Raw genomic sequence first — 12,157 nt, forward strand, 5'->3', positions numbered from 1 at the left:
TAGATATAATTTTCTCAATGGAAAGAAATCTTTCAAATAATTTATTCAATAAAATGCTGTATCAAAACAGGAGCAAGACTTTTTTCTTTTTTTTCCAAATAAACAGCACAATTGCCTTAAAACGCAGGTTATTTGGAGAGTAAGGTGGGGCTTTTTGTTGCACATCTTACAGTGGAAGTTCATATAAAAGTTGAAAGTCTCTTTCACCCTATAAACCCCTGATTTTCCCCACAAATTTCTGGAGGCAAATAAAGAATTCCAGAATGCAGAGAATGAGCTAGGCTCTGATAATCCTTAGGTACTGTCAGCAGAATTAGTAAATAATAAGGTAATTTGATAAAAGATGTTCCTGCAGGTGTAATTTGATGCCCAGAATTTGTTCAGGTGTTGGTGGTGATGTCTGATCTGAGAGAGAGTGATGACAGCTGAAGCCAGAAACTAGATAGGTTTTCTGGGATTGGAGAGAAGGGGCATTTGGTGTGGAAACATGTTAGTAGTGTCTGGTATATGCGATAGCGAGGGGAAGCAAAAGACTTTAAGGAGCAGCTACATTGCTAAGGACAAGTTTGGGGCTCTGTCTGCTGAAGGCATTGAATGAATCAGTATGATTCCTAGTCCCATGGGAGGTAAGAATTGGGTGCTTGTCATCATGTATGTTATTGCTGCTGTGATGATTATTTTCTTCTTCACATCTCTTATTCAATCTTCTTTTTCTCAAGAGGTTAATATTTTTCCTCATACCCAGGATCCTCATCTGGAAAATGTTTCTGCTGTTTGTCTGCGAGGTTACTGAAGTGACTTGTGATGTAGGCTTTATCTTCTGTGGTGCAGAGAGAGAGAAAAATATCAGAGATTTTTCAGGTTCTCTGATCTTTATTTAGCCTGCATTTTGTAAAACTTTTATTTCATTTTGAAAAGTATTCTGCTTACATAAGAAATTAAGTGAGCAGTTCTAAAGAACAGTTATTTCTGCAACAGATGTAAAGACCTAATGCCTTTCCTAGCCTGTTGGGCTGTATATTGAGTGCCATGAAAGTGATTACTTGATCAAGAATTCCATGAAATTTGTGTGTTGATCTCTGGGCTTTCATGAGAGCAATGTGTTGGGTTTTGACAATACTTCAGCAAGTCGAATTTTAAATAAAAAGTGTAGGTAAATGTTATAATACTGTTCCTCCACAAAATGATGTGAATTTAATTGAATATTAAGCAGGCTTCTTTTTTTTTCTTTTTTTCCCTCTCACTTAATTGTAACTGAAAACCTATTATGTGGTCACTCCAAATAAAATTCAGGCATGTTGCATTTAATGTGAAAAAATGTAATGTTTCTGCAACCTTGCTCTCAAGCTGTACGGTTGTTTTGCCCACTCATTGGGTTTAGTCCAGATAACTGCAATGTTTCTATGTTCTATTTTCAATGGTTTTTTTTTCACCAGAGAACTTAAAGAATTAATTCTGCATTACTCAAAATTTCTAATTCGTGCCTAGAAAGGCAAAACTCAAGTTATTCAGGCTTCAAGTGACTACCAAACAGAATGTTTCAAACTTTTGTCTTGCTTTTCTCTAGACCACAATGGAGAAGACAGCTATGGAAACTTAGACCTGAATTTAACTCTGGTGACCAAAGCTTTGAGAATATAGGCTATGTGTTACCAAATCTTTGTAATTTTGAGATCTCAGATAAAGAAGAGTATTAGAGTCAGAAGGTATTAGGTCCTTTTTCTTATATATTTGTCACCGCTGAATTCTTTAACTTAAACAACTAGTTCTATAACTGAGGTAATCACTGTGTATTGTTAACCCTATAAAACAGACCAAGTGCTTCGCTGTTTGTATTTCTTTTGGTGTACTGCACAGATACTTGCTTTCACCTGTAGTACTGCTGCTAAGGTAAAAGTGTCAATAAATCATAGAGAACCTTTTCTTTAGCTTGTTGAGTCCATGTTCCTAAGAGCTCAAATGCAGAAGCTAAAACTGCAATGTTTCTATGATTTAATAGCTGGGGAGAACTTTATGAGCGAATAATCTTGCTAGGATATTTAATAAAATATGCAGAAATGTTAGCTCAATTCTTTACAAAGCCAGACTGGATTCTCCTTATGCCAGAAGGGAAAAATAAAGTAATGGCTATAAAGTGGCACATCCGATTTCAGAAATACTGAAATATACAGCTAACTTAACAACAAGCTATTGATATGCAGGCAGATGCAGTGTTTGGTGTGTAAGTAGAAATCTATAAAGGAAATCTTCACTGATGTTCATTTTGTTCTTACAAAGTACTCTCCATCTGGAAGATTCAGTATTTTTTAAACCCTAGTAAGCCAAACATCCTGTTGTTGTTGTGCTGGAGATAAATGCATCTGTAAAGATCAGGAGCTAAAATTTCTTTCCCAGCCTGCTTCAGCAACAGCAAATTAAATGTAAATTTCCAGTCTGGGTTGTCTGCCTTCTGCCTGAAAGTGAAAGAAGTCCCAATGGCCCCAAAAGAATAGGGGTAACGTAGTATAGGAATTTAGGAGCTTCTTAAAGATAAAAGTTAGTTTTGCTATTTCCTCACCACTGTGAGAATTACAGAACATTAGAAAGTAAAACTGATCCAGAAAGAAGTAGTGGAAACAAGTTTTCAATTCTGAATTGGGCTACCTTTTTATATTTTTGTGTTTGTGACTAGTACTGAAGAGTGGGGGGGAGATGGTTTTGGACCCTATACCTGAGAATCTGATGACTAAGATGACAAATTTGAAGGTTTCTGAAGCCTTTGAAAGGTGTTTGATGAAGGCCTGTACCAGCTTATCAGTGTTGTGCAGCTTTGTTTGGTGACGAATGTGCTGAGGAGCAAAGATGATGTAGTTTTTAACAGAGTGCTACAAACGTCAAAATGGTGAGAGTCACCATATTTTTGCCACGGACCTGGCTGAACAGGCATAAAACACTGAAAAAGATGAGCTTTTTAATAACCAGAAAGACCTTTGTTCTTGAATGTGGGATGGCTTTTGCCTTCCTGTGACACCTGCAGGCTCAGTCTTCAGAGTTGTTCTTGCCAGTCAGTACCAAAGGCAGTGCTGGACAAGCTACGCTTTGTACAGGTAGATGCATCTTTTGGTTAAAGAGGTTCTGGCACAAAATCAGCTAGCTGGCTGTCATCTAGTGTGCTCTGAAGCATGGGTTACCTGTGGAGAATTACCTTCCATCTTGGCAAAAATTGCCTGAGGTGGGAGTATGGCCTTCTCTTGAGCCTCAGTACTGACGCAGTGAATATAGTTTGGTGTCCCTTCAGTACTGTGGCTTGGGGAATTTAATTTAGCATCTTTGCTTTGATTGGCAACATATCTTCTAATAGCTGTTTTGGGAATTGGGGGTGGATGGGAAGGAGGACAGTAGTAGTCCCCTAAAGGGTGTCACAGGCCACTGCTCCCTCAGGGCCACCCTTGCTTTTGGCCTGGCTGCTGCTCAGTGTGCAGTGGCCCTTGTCCTCCGGAGGGTCTGGGCTGGCAGGATCGTGCTGAGGCCCTTGCCCTCCCTGAGAGCTGCCCTTGGAGGGAAGGGGTGAGCCTCGTGGTTCAGACAAGAAGCAATGTATGTGCGTTTTTACCATCAAAATTGCACACAGTGCTTTTCCCTTCCTTGGCTGCTGTATCGAACTGATGTCCTCATGAAGCCCCTAGAATTGCTGTACATGGTAAATTTGACTGGCTTTCAGAGCTAATATGTAAAGGGAAGCTGATGGGAAAAGAAAGAGCTCAATCCCCAGCAAACTGATACAAGCAAGAAAAGGAGTCTAAGTATGCTTGCTTCTAAGTGTTAATGCAACATAGATGGCCTGAACTGAGGAAGAAATTTCTTCTCTTCCTTATTTAAAGACACCAGGCACCTTTGGGCTAGACAGAGCAGCTGTGTTGTGCCAAAGCTGGGAAGACGTTTCCAGATTTATATCTTCTCACACCTACGTCTCACAGAATGTGAATTTCAGAACGTGGTGTCAGGGACGTCACAGGTCTGTGAGGAGAGGGCAGTGGCTGGCAAGGCTGCCCCATGTTACACAGGTGGACCAAACATGGCTGAGTGCTGGGCCTGCTTACCTCAAAGGTGACCTTGAGGTTTGTTGAAGATGCCTGTGGTAAGTTTGAGCAGACAAATTACTCCATGTGGTTGCTAGTATAATGAAAGGCTTAGAACAAGAAAATGCGGGAGTGCACTTGAAACGAATGCTTTGCTCTGGGGAGAAATGTGCTTTGAACAGTTGTATGAAGTGTAAATGACTTGGGGAATTGGAGGATCCATAGGTGACTTGGAGTGTGGTTTTCTGTTGAGATTTCTGTCAAACCTGTTAATTTTGTAATTCTTTTGACTCTTGCTGCAAGCAACCTGAGAGGGAAATAACAACAGTTTTCCATGAAATGTGATGTTCTGAAATATCAAGTTGTTAGTTGAAACACATGATTTCCTTAAAGGTATAATTCCTCTGCCACTTCTCTCATAAAAGTGTCATAGGAATTTAATTGCAAAAGTATTAGCAGCTAAGAGCTGGAATCAAAAATCTTGGGGGTGCAGCAGAGGGGGAAGGACGATTCTGTCTGTAGGCCATTTACACTCAATATATAGCACCTTCTGTCTGCAGGTCTGGTTTCTGTCATATGAGCCCTGCTAAAACAAAATTAGCTGTTTCTATTTGATCTCTGAACTTCATTAAACTGTTTCCACCATGACGACTGTGGATGGTACTTTTAGCAGCATGAAGTGTCTGAGCTCTTAAGTGGTACAAAAAGACAGAAATGCAGCCAAAAGATGTAGCATGTTTTCTGAAATCCCTCCTGTGGAGGACACAGCTGGATCTGAGAGTTTTTTTTTCTTGCAGGTAGTTCCTATCTATGTATGTGCAAAAGACTTAATTTTTTTTCTCTAGATCTGTCCTAGCTTTTTCATCAAATATAGTAAAAATTGTTTGATATAAGCTTACGTTTATTCATTATACCAGTTTCAGACAGAATCAAACGTCTGAAAATTCTGAGGTAGACAGTAACTGACCCAACTTTTACCTACACCCTCTGAAGCTGCTGGTAGCCAAAGAGGATGTGTGTGGTTAATGCTTTGCTTTGGGTGTAGCTGTGTTGTTGGTTTGGTTAAAGCTGTGTGGCAGTGTTGTGAGACAGGCAAAACTAGATGCTTGAGATTCTCAAGTTGTGCTTTGCATCCAAGAAGATCCATTGTCTTGCTTAAGTACTGCCTGCAAGCTCTCAGTACAAAGTTGTGGGATGAGTCTTCAGTGGTTATAGTGGAGATCAATAGGATCTCAGTGGTAAGGAGTAATTGAGTGTAAATGTAAAGTGGACTGATGGCATTGTGGGAATTGGTACAACTATGAAGCTTATTGTACAGAGGTCTGTTTCCATGGATTAAGGGAGAAGAGTGGTAGAAATGCCCTTGGACGTTGCTTAAGGAGACCAGCACTGAAAAGAAGGAAATGCAATGTTTCTTCTTGAGTACTGATTACCATAGTATGGTGGTAGAGTACTAAACATCACTTAGCAGCCTTAATTTTCAGTTAATAAAGCTGTTTATTTCAACTTTTTGTGGGGTCGCGAGTGCTTTTAAATGGAAAATCTTGTGCACATATAAGAAAATACATCCTGTAAATCATTGCTGTATATGAGATTAAAATGCAACTGACAGTGTTGTGATTCTTAAATATCCTGCCTTGTTCAGGCACACTCCTGCTGGACTGTCAATTTAAAAGAAGTTGCTGACACCACTTCTATTCTGTGTTCTGACAAAAAAAAAAAAAAAAGTCTTATGATTGTTACACTGAACTGTAACTGAAGCTGTCTTGACTATGCCTTGGCAGAAGTCCTGATTGCTGCCTGTTCATTCCCAAGGGCAGGAGAATTTTTATATGCAGGCACAAAGCATTTTAAGATCAGCTGTAATTCAGGAGACGGATGTCTGCTCTGTATAAACATCACTTGATTCTCTGAAATGTTAATGGATGGCTTAAGTTTTTTCTTTTAAAATACCCGTGGAACTTGGTGGTTTGACAACTGAAGGTAGCTGTGGTTTAGCTTTAGTCTGCGGGATGCAGCTGAGCAAATGAAGATTAGCAAAGACATTAATTGTCCATCTTTAGATGTTGGTGTACTTGCAGCTGTCAGGTGATTGAGTGCAGCTGCTGTTGGAGAGCAGGGTGGGAGGAAGAGAGCAGATGGATACCTTCACTACCTGGCTCATTCTTCCTTGTGTATAAAGGTGCTCCTCCTTGCTTTCCTTCTCACCTATTTCCCTTCAAAACTCTCTCTTTCCACCTTATATCCCATAAAAACACATGCTGAAGCCACCATATTTTCCCCAAATAGAATTATTTCTGGCTAGTTCTGTTTAAACAGTTGACACGGGTATGGGAAATAACACTTTATGAAAAATCTCTCAAGGAAATCAAACAGATCAGGTAAGGAAACACTTCCTAAACTCTTCCTATTTTAAAACAATAACAACAAAAAATCTAGAGAAGTCATTGGTTGACAAATAGCAAACCATGGAATGACGCTATTGGAAAATGGTTGCAAGCCAGTTTTAAAACTGTAATTTGCATTTGGGTAACAACAAGCAAGCTACTTTTTCAAAGAGATAAAAAGGACAGGTGTGTAATCACTTGATAATGGAAAAATAAAGCTAGTTCATAGTGATTGGGTGAAGACTTTAATAGTCTCTAATTTGAATGTTGTGAATGATTAAGGCTTAGAAGTTCAGCCAAACAATGAAATTGATTATTCAGGATTTAGTATATGTACAGGCATTATCCAAATGAGTTGATATCAACAGTATAGCTATGAGCCAAGCTTTTTGTCCATTTTTAATATAAATATGGAATTAGCTGCTTCTATTTTCCACGTGATAAGGGAATTCCGTCTATAAATGTATGCAGTCGAATCCTTTCTCTCACCTTGCACCAAAAGAACATGTGATGTTCTCTTTTTATTTCTTCAAGATCACAGCATATTGCTCAATACCGGTTTGGAAATGAAATATGCAAAATTTCAGGTGACAGAAATATACTGATTTTTGTATTGCATGTCCATGACAAGACAGCTGTGTTACTGGGTCTCACTGACTATTTCACTAAACTTCTTGAAGAGTTACGTCCTTAGCATTTTACATGATTCAATTAGCTCAGTCACTCTCATTTCTTGAGAAAATGATGCTCAGACTAATTCCTTTGTTTTTCCTTGAGGTTTTACGAGTAATTTAACATCTTGTAAAGATTAATGCCTCAGAAATGTCATTTTGTTCCATGGTCAAATCCAATAACTGTTTTCATTTTGCAGCAAGAATAAATTAGTGAATTTTAATGCAGTAATCTGTCTTCCTAGATACAAATTTGCCTTTGAATACTTTCATTTTAAGCTGAAAGATTTTAACAGTAGTAAATATTACTGTTGAAGGAAAACAAATTCAATCATAACTTCACTGGTTACGGTGCTACATTAGACAAGTTACAAGAGGTAGTTGATTTGACTGCTTTATTAACTCTGAAATATTTCAGTGCAGGCCCCAATGGACTTTGAAACTGAACAGGTCTTGCCAGTCCGGCACTCTTGGAGGCTCTTAATTCTCAGATTTTTTTTTTAGTGCAAATTTTCATAATGCAATAATCTTTTTCCTTTTTATTTTTATTTTCAGAGAAGTCTAAGATACTGAGATGAATAAAAGTCATCCATGGACTGGCTTTAGCTATCTCAGGCAGAAATCATTCAAATGATATTCACAGTATTTAAATAATTGTGGTGGCTATTTTAGGCAATAACTTCAGATGCTCCAAAGTATTTTTGTCATTAATCCATGGAAAAAATATAATTCTTAAATGTACATTTGTGTATAAAATGCTTGCCCCTTATGACAATATTTTAAAAATATATATTATTGCTTCAATTAGAGACCTGAACAATTTCTGAAAACCTTCAGTTTTTGTCACTCTAAAAGGATTAAAACCTACATAGAGAAGCAGATGTTGCCTAGGTAACTGCAGTGTTCACAGCTCTGAATCTAAATATTTGACTTTGCTGTTGCCATCTATTTATTTATATTTCTAATTGACTTTTTAAATTAGTGTTTATCTTATTTTTTTTTAAATGTTACAGTTAGCCTGATCTCTCTGGCAATGTCCTCTTGCATTCCTTTTACCTGGATCACTGTGTTTATGGATGTAACTTTGCATGACAGGAGTACTAATATGACTGAGTTTCAAAAAAAAAATAAATTAAAATCTGCAAGACCGCTGGTGGGAGAAGTAGAGGTATCATTGCTTTAACTTCCTGGATATCACATACTAATGTATGCTTATATTACACATGGCTTTGCTGGGGTTTGTTAGTGAGACATTTAAGCAAGTGCTCTTATAAATGTTATTATTGAACACAATCTAATTAAGCTTAGGAAATGGAGATTGCATTGGTTACACTTCCTCTTGGGGTGAGGTTGCTCTGATCCATATCAGAACCCCCGTCTTGACTCTGCAAATTAGTATTGTGTAAGAGCAAGTGCTATCTCGAGCACTAGCACTGTTGGCAACATAGCTGGAGAAAAAAACTCAACTAAACTCAAAGTGTCAACGATGTGCTGTACTGGGAGCTAGAAGAAGGCTGAGTGGCTGGGAATAGACAGGCAGCAAAGATCTGAAACAGCAAGGCTGAAATGCCTCAAATAAGACAAAACACTTAACACAGTTGCAGGGGCTTAGCTGGTCACCTTGTTTCTCCTGGTTGCACCTCATCAGTATCTGCTGGTCCTCTGCCACATCGAGAAAGATGGTGTATGCGCATTGGCCTGTTGCAGATCAGGAATATGAAGCAAGGGAAGCCAGCCCTGCTAAAGAGGGCTGGGTGCTCCAGTCTGGTACCTCTGCATAGGCACAACACATGGCTGGATCTGGGAGGTGTGGGAAGAGCTCTGCTTGTGCCACTGCTAAGGTCTTGTTTAAGTAAACTATTTCAGCAGAACTCCTATCTCCTCAGCAAAAATCTCGCATTTACAGCAAGTAAACAAATATGCGTGGGGGGGGAGTCTCACTGGAGGTGAAAGTATATAGTAACAGCCTGCCATAGAGGGTGTATGTGTTTTTTTTAATACCAATCAAGTGTTCAAGTTTTATAATTTGAATATATAAGTCATCAGAAGCTGTTTTATTTGTGCTTGAAATGTTTGTTTTTATAATGCATGTTTCCTGGATATTGCTGATTAAAATGCACTATTTCTTCTGTGTGATTCCTTTGATTACATCCTGTAAATTGCTTATTTAGAACCACTCACCTGTGCTTTGTCACTAAAGAGCTTCCATCACCTGTATTATACCCATGTATGTCATAGCTAATTCAGAGGAAAATATACATCTATCGTCTGCTGCGTGTATCTCCAATGAGTATGAGATTTCAGTGGCTACAAAATGGTAGGGGATCCACCAATGTGATTCTTTCCCCTGCAGCAGCACCATGCCTTTCTGCCATGAGGCTAGCGCTGCTATCTTCTGAGGTGCTGTTGCTCTATAATACCCCCTGAAAACTTTATTGTTAAACGCCTGTCATTTAAAACTAAAATCTCAAAAGTGACAGATCAGTTTTCATTACGTGTGTTCCTGGTCTGCAGATCAAGCAAGAAATTCAGTTTTTCCCTTGTGCCCTCTTCATCCTAAGTATTGTTACGCTCCCTGATAAATTTCATGTAAGCAATACTGCTGAACCATGCTTTATTTAATATAATGTAAAATGAAACTTACCAGCTTCTACTCAGTATATACTATCTCAAATTATGAAAAATCATAATTTGGAGTGTTCAATAACTGCTCAAATTAAAAAAAAATCTGGGAGTATGACTACGTGGTTACCAGTATTTTGCACAAGAATAGCTTACAAAATTATTTGTCTAATGTTAATCATCACTGACCTTCAACTGGGTGTTGTCTTGGAAGGCTTTTTTTGTAAACTAAGTGCAATTTTAGTCTTATTATAAGTGAGGAAACAAGATCCTTCATTTTTCCTCCATGCCGTAATTAGCTCCAGTCCTGTATCCTCAGGGACTTTTGCTGAAGATTTCCTGTATGTCAGGAGAAAGTAATGAGGTGGTAAAAAAGCAAGAAAAGTGAATGGTAGGGACTGTCCAACTAGGTAAAATCATGAACTCATGGCACCTAGCAGTGACCAGAGCTTGCTTTCTTGGCTGTCCCTCTTCCCTGTATCATGTTCTGATATTTTTTCAGGCATTCTTAAACCTGGAACCTCGCTCGGTATGCATAAGGAAGTGCTTCTTTGCCTGCTTGTTGCAAGCATGAGCTGTAGTCTTACAAGCCTTTGGGCTCTAGAGATCTCATACTGGGGAACTCTTCAGAGATATTCACCTCTGCTTCTTAGGGAGGGCGCTTCACATAATTGTATAATGTATTATGTTGCCTCATGTGCCAATTAAGTGACTTACTACTGCGAGTCTGGATTTTAGCCCTGTTGAGTAAATGTTTCTTCCCTCAGCCAAGTAATATCTATTTATGATGTGATGGCTCAATTTTCTCTTGGTTCAGAATTTCTATTGTCTTTTCCAGTTTATACCCAGTCTGTGCTGTATTGCACGTTCTTCACAATCCTGGGTTTCATCAGTCTGAAACTAACTTTATGATTGATTGCTTCATGGTCATGAGAAAGGATAGGAATGCTAGTACCAGTGAGGAGAGAGTTATTTATTAGTATATCATGATTCTTGTTGACATAAATAAAAGTTGGTTGAACACCAATTGCTTCAAGCATAATAATAACCTTGTGTAAGAAAGGCAAACGCAGTGGGCAAAACAGGGTTCTGGGCCTTGGAGATCTTGCTAGGAGCATCACAAATGCTTTTATGTGCTCTCCTTGCAGCAAGTAATTATTTTGTTATACCCTTTCCCAAGTTCTCTCACAAGCCATTTGCCATTCCCACTATGTAAATGGTGAGTTGTTACTACTTTATGTAAACTTTGTGGCATTATGCTGTGAAACTTAAATAGCAAATGAAACAACTTGTACTATGGTAAGATGGAACCCTGAGGGCCTTGTCTTTTTTTTTTTTTTTCCTGTAATGACTTGTGCCTTTGTCATACAAAAACATTATTGCTGTTCACTTTGCTCTGCAAGACCCCCAAGCTGAAAAATTAACACTGCAAATATAGTTCTGACTCAAATGGTAGCCTGTGGTTTCGTGTCCTTTTTGAGGAGGCTGATAGGTTTGTATGGTTCTTGCTGAGCTTTGTTTCAACTTTTCTGAGAAAGAAATGAACAGAGAAATCTAAAAATATTCTAGTTAAACCTCCAATCCCTCAGAGTAATTCTGTCCACTGCAATGCTCCCCTTGATGTTCTCTCTCCCATGCTGCTAATGCACCTCTAAGAGACTGTTGTGATACGGTGCCGTTGACACCATAATGTGATACTCAGCATGCAGAAATTTCTGTTTTGCCCCTTTGTCAATATTTTTCACTCTTAACCTTAGCAGAAATTTTCACCTCCTCTGCTCCATTTTTGTGTAGGAGATAATAGCACGAAGAGCCAACTTGCATAATGAATACCCTCATATGAATGTTTTATTGTTTTTTAGCTTATTCTAAAGTACTTTTTAAAGGAGCTCTGACTCAAGTCATTAAAAACACCACAACAGAAAAAAATCCATGTTTGTACATATCTGTAGCAGCATTAAAAATAAGTTGTTGTCTGGTATCTATTTTTAATAAGTTATAAAGTATCAGTTGCAGAGAGACCTTCTAAGGAGTTTGTCATATTGCTGTTCCAGACTCCTTTTCTCTTTAGCTCCCTCCTACAGATTTCATTATTTTAAATTTCAAATCCTTGCAATCAGTGTTAACTCTTTGATATGACTCTCACTTCATGGGAGAAAAACAGACTACAGGCAGTATAGAAAACTGGAAACTGACTGCAAAATGACTCAGTGGAAGAATACTATTGATGATGAGTAAAGTCCTAGTGCCAAAACTTGCATACCTAAGTAGTCACTCTGAGATAATAGGAAGCTATTATGAATTTCTTTTTCTGGTGTAGACAGATCCAGAGCCAGCTGGCTCTGTCTGGTTGAATAGTGATGTAGGCAGATATGAGCCGGTGTTTTAAAAATAAGAAAAACCTTTCTGGTGCAACGGT

The 12,157-nt window shown here is 38.5% G+C and overlaps 1 long non-coding RNA gene across 1 annotated transcript in view; it reads left to right on the forward strand.

Annotated features, from left to right (window-relative positions):
• Positions 1-472: 472 nt before the first annotated feature.
• Positions 473-12,157, forward strand: part of LOC121073286 — a 134,639-nt gene continuing 122,954 nt past the window's right edge. The window contains exon 1 of the long non-coding RNA XR_005821589.1: positions 473-626. This is a non-coding gene — a long non-coding RNA (uncharacterized LOC121073286). The remainder of the gene's footprint in view (positions 627-12,157) is intronic.

This window comes from Cygnus olor, chromosome 7 (genome assembly GCF_009769625.2).
Source record: "Cygnus olor isolate bCygOlo1 chromosome 7, bCygOlo1.pri.v2, whole genome shotgun sequence".
NCBI lineage: Eukaryota > Metazoa > Chordata > Aves > Anseriformes > Anatidae > Cygnus > Cygnus olor.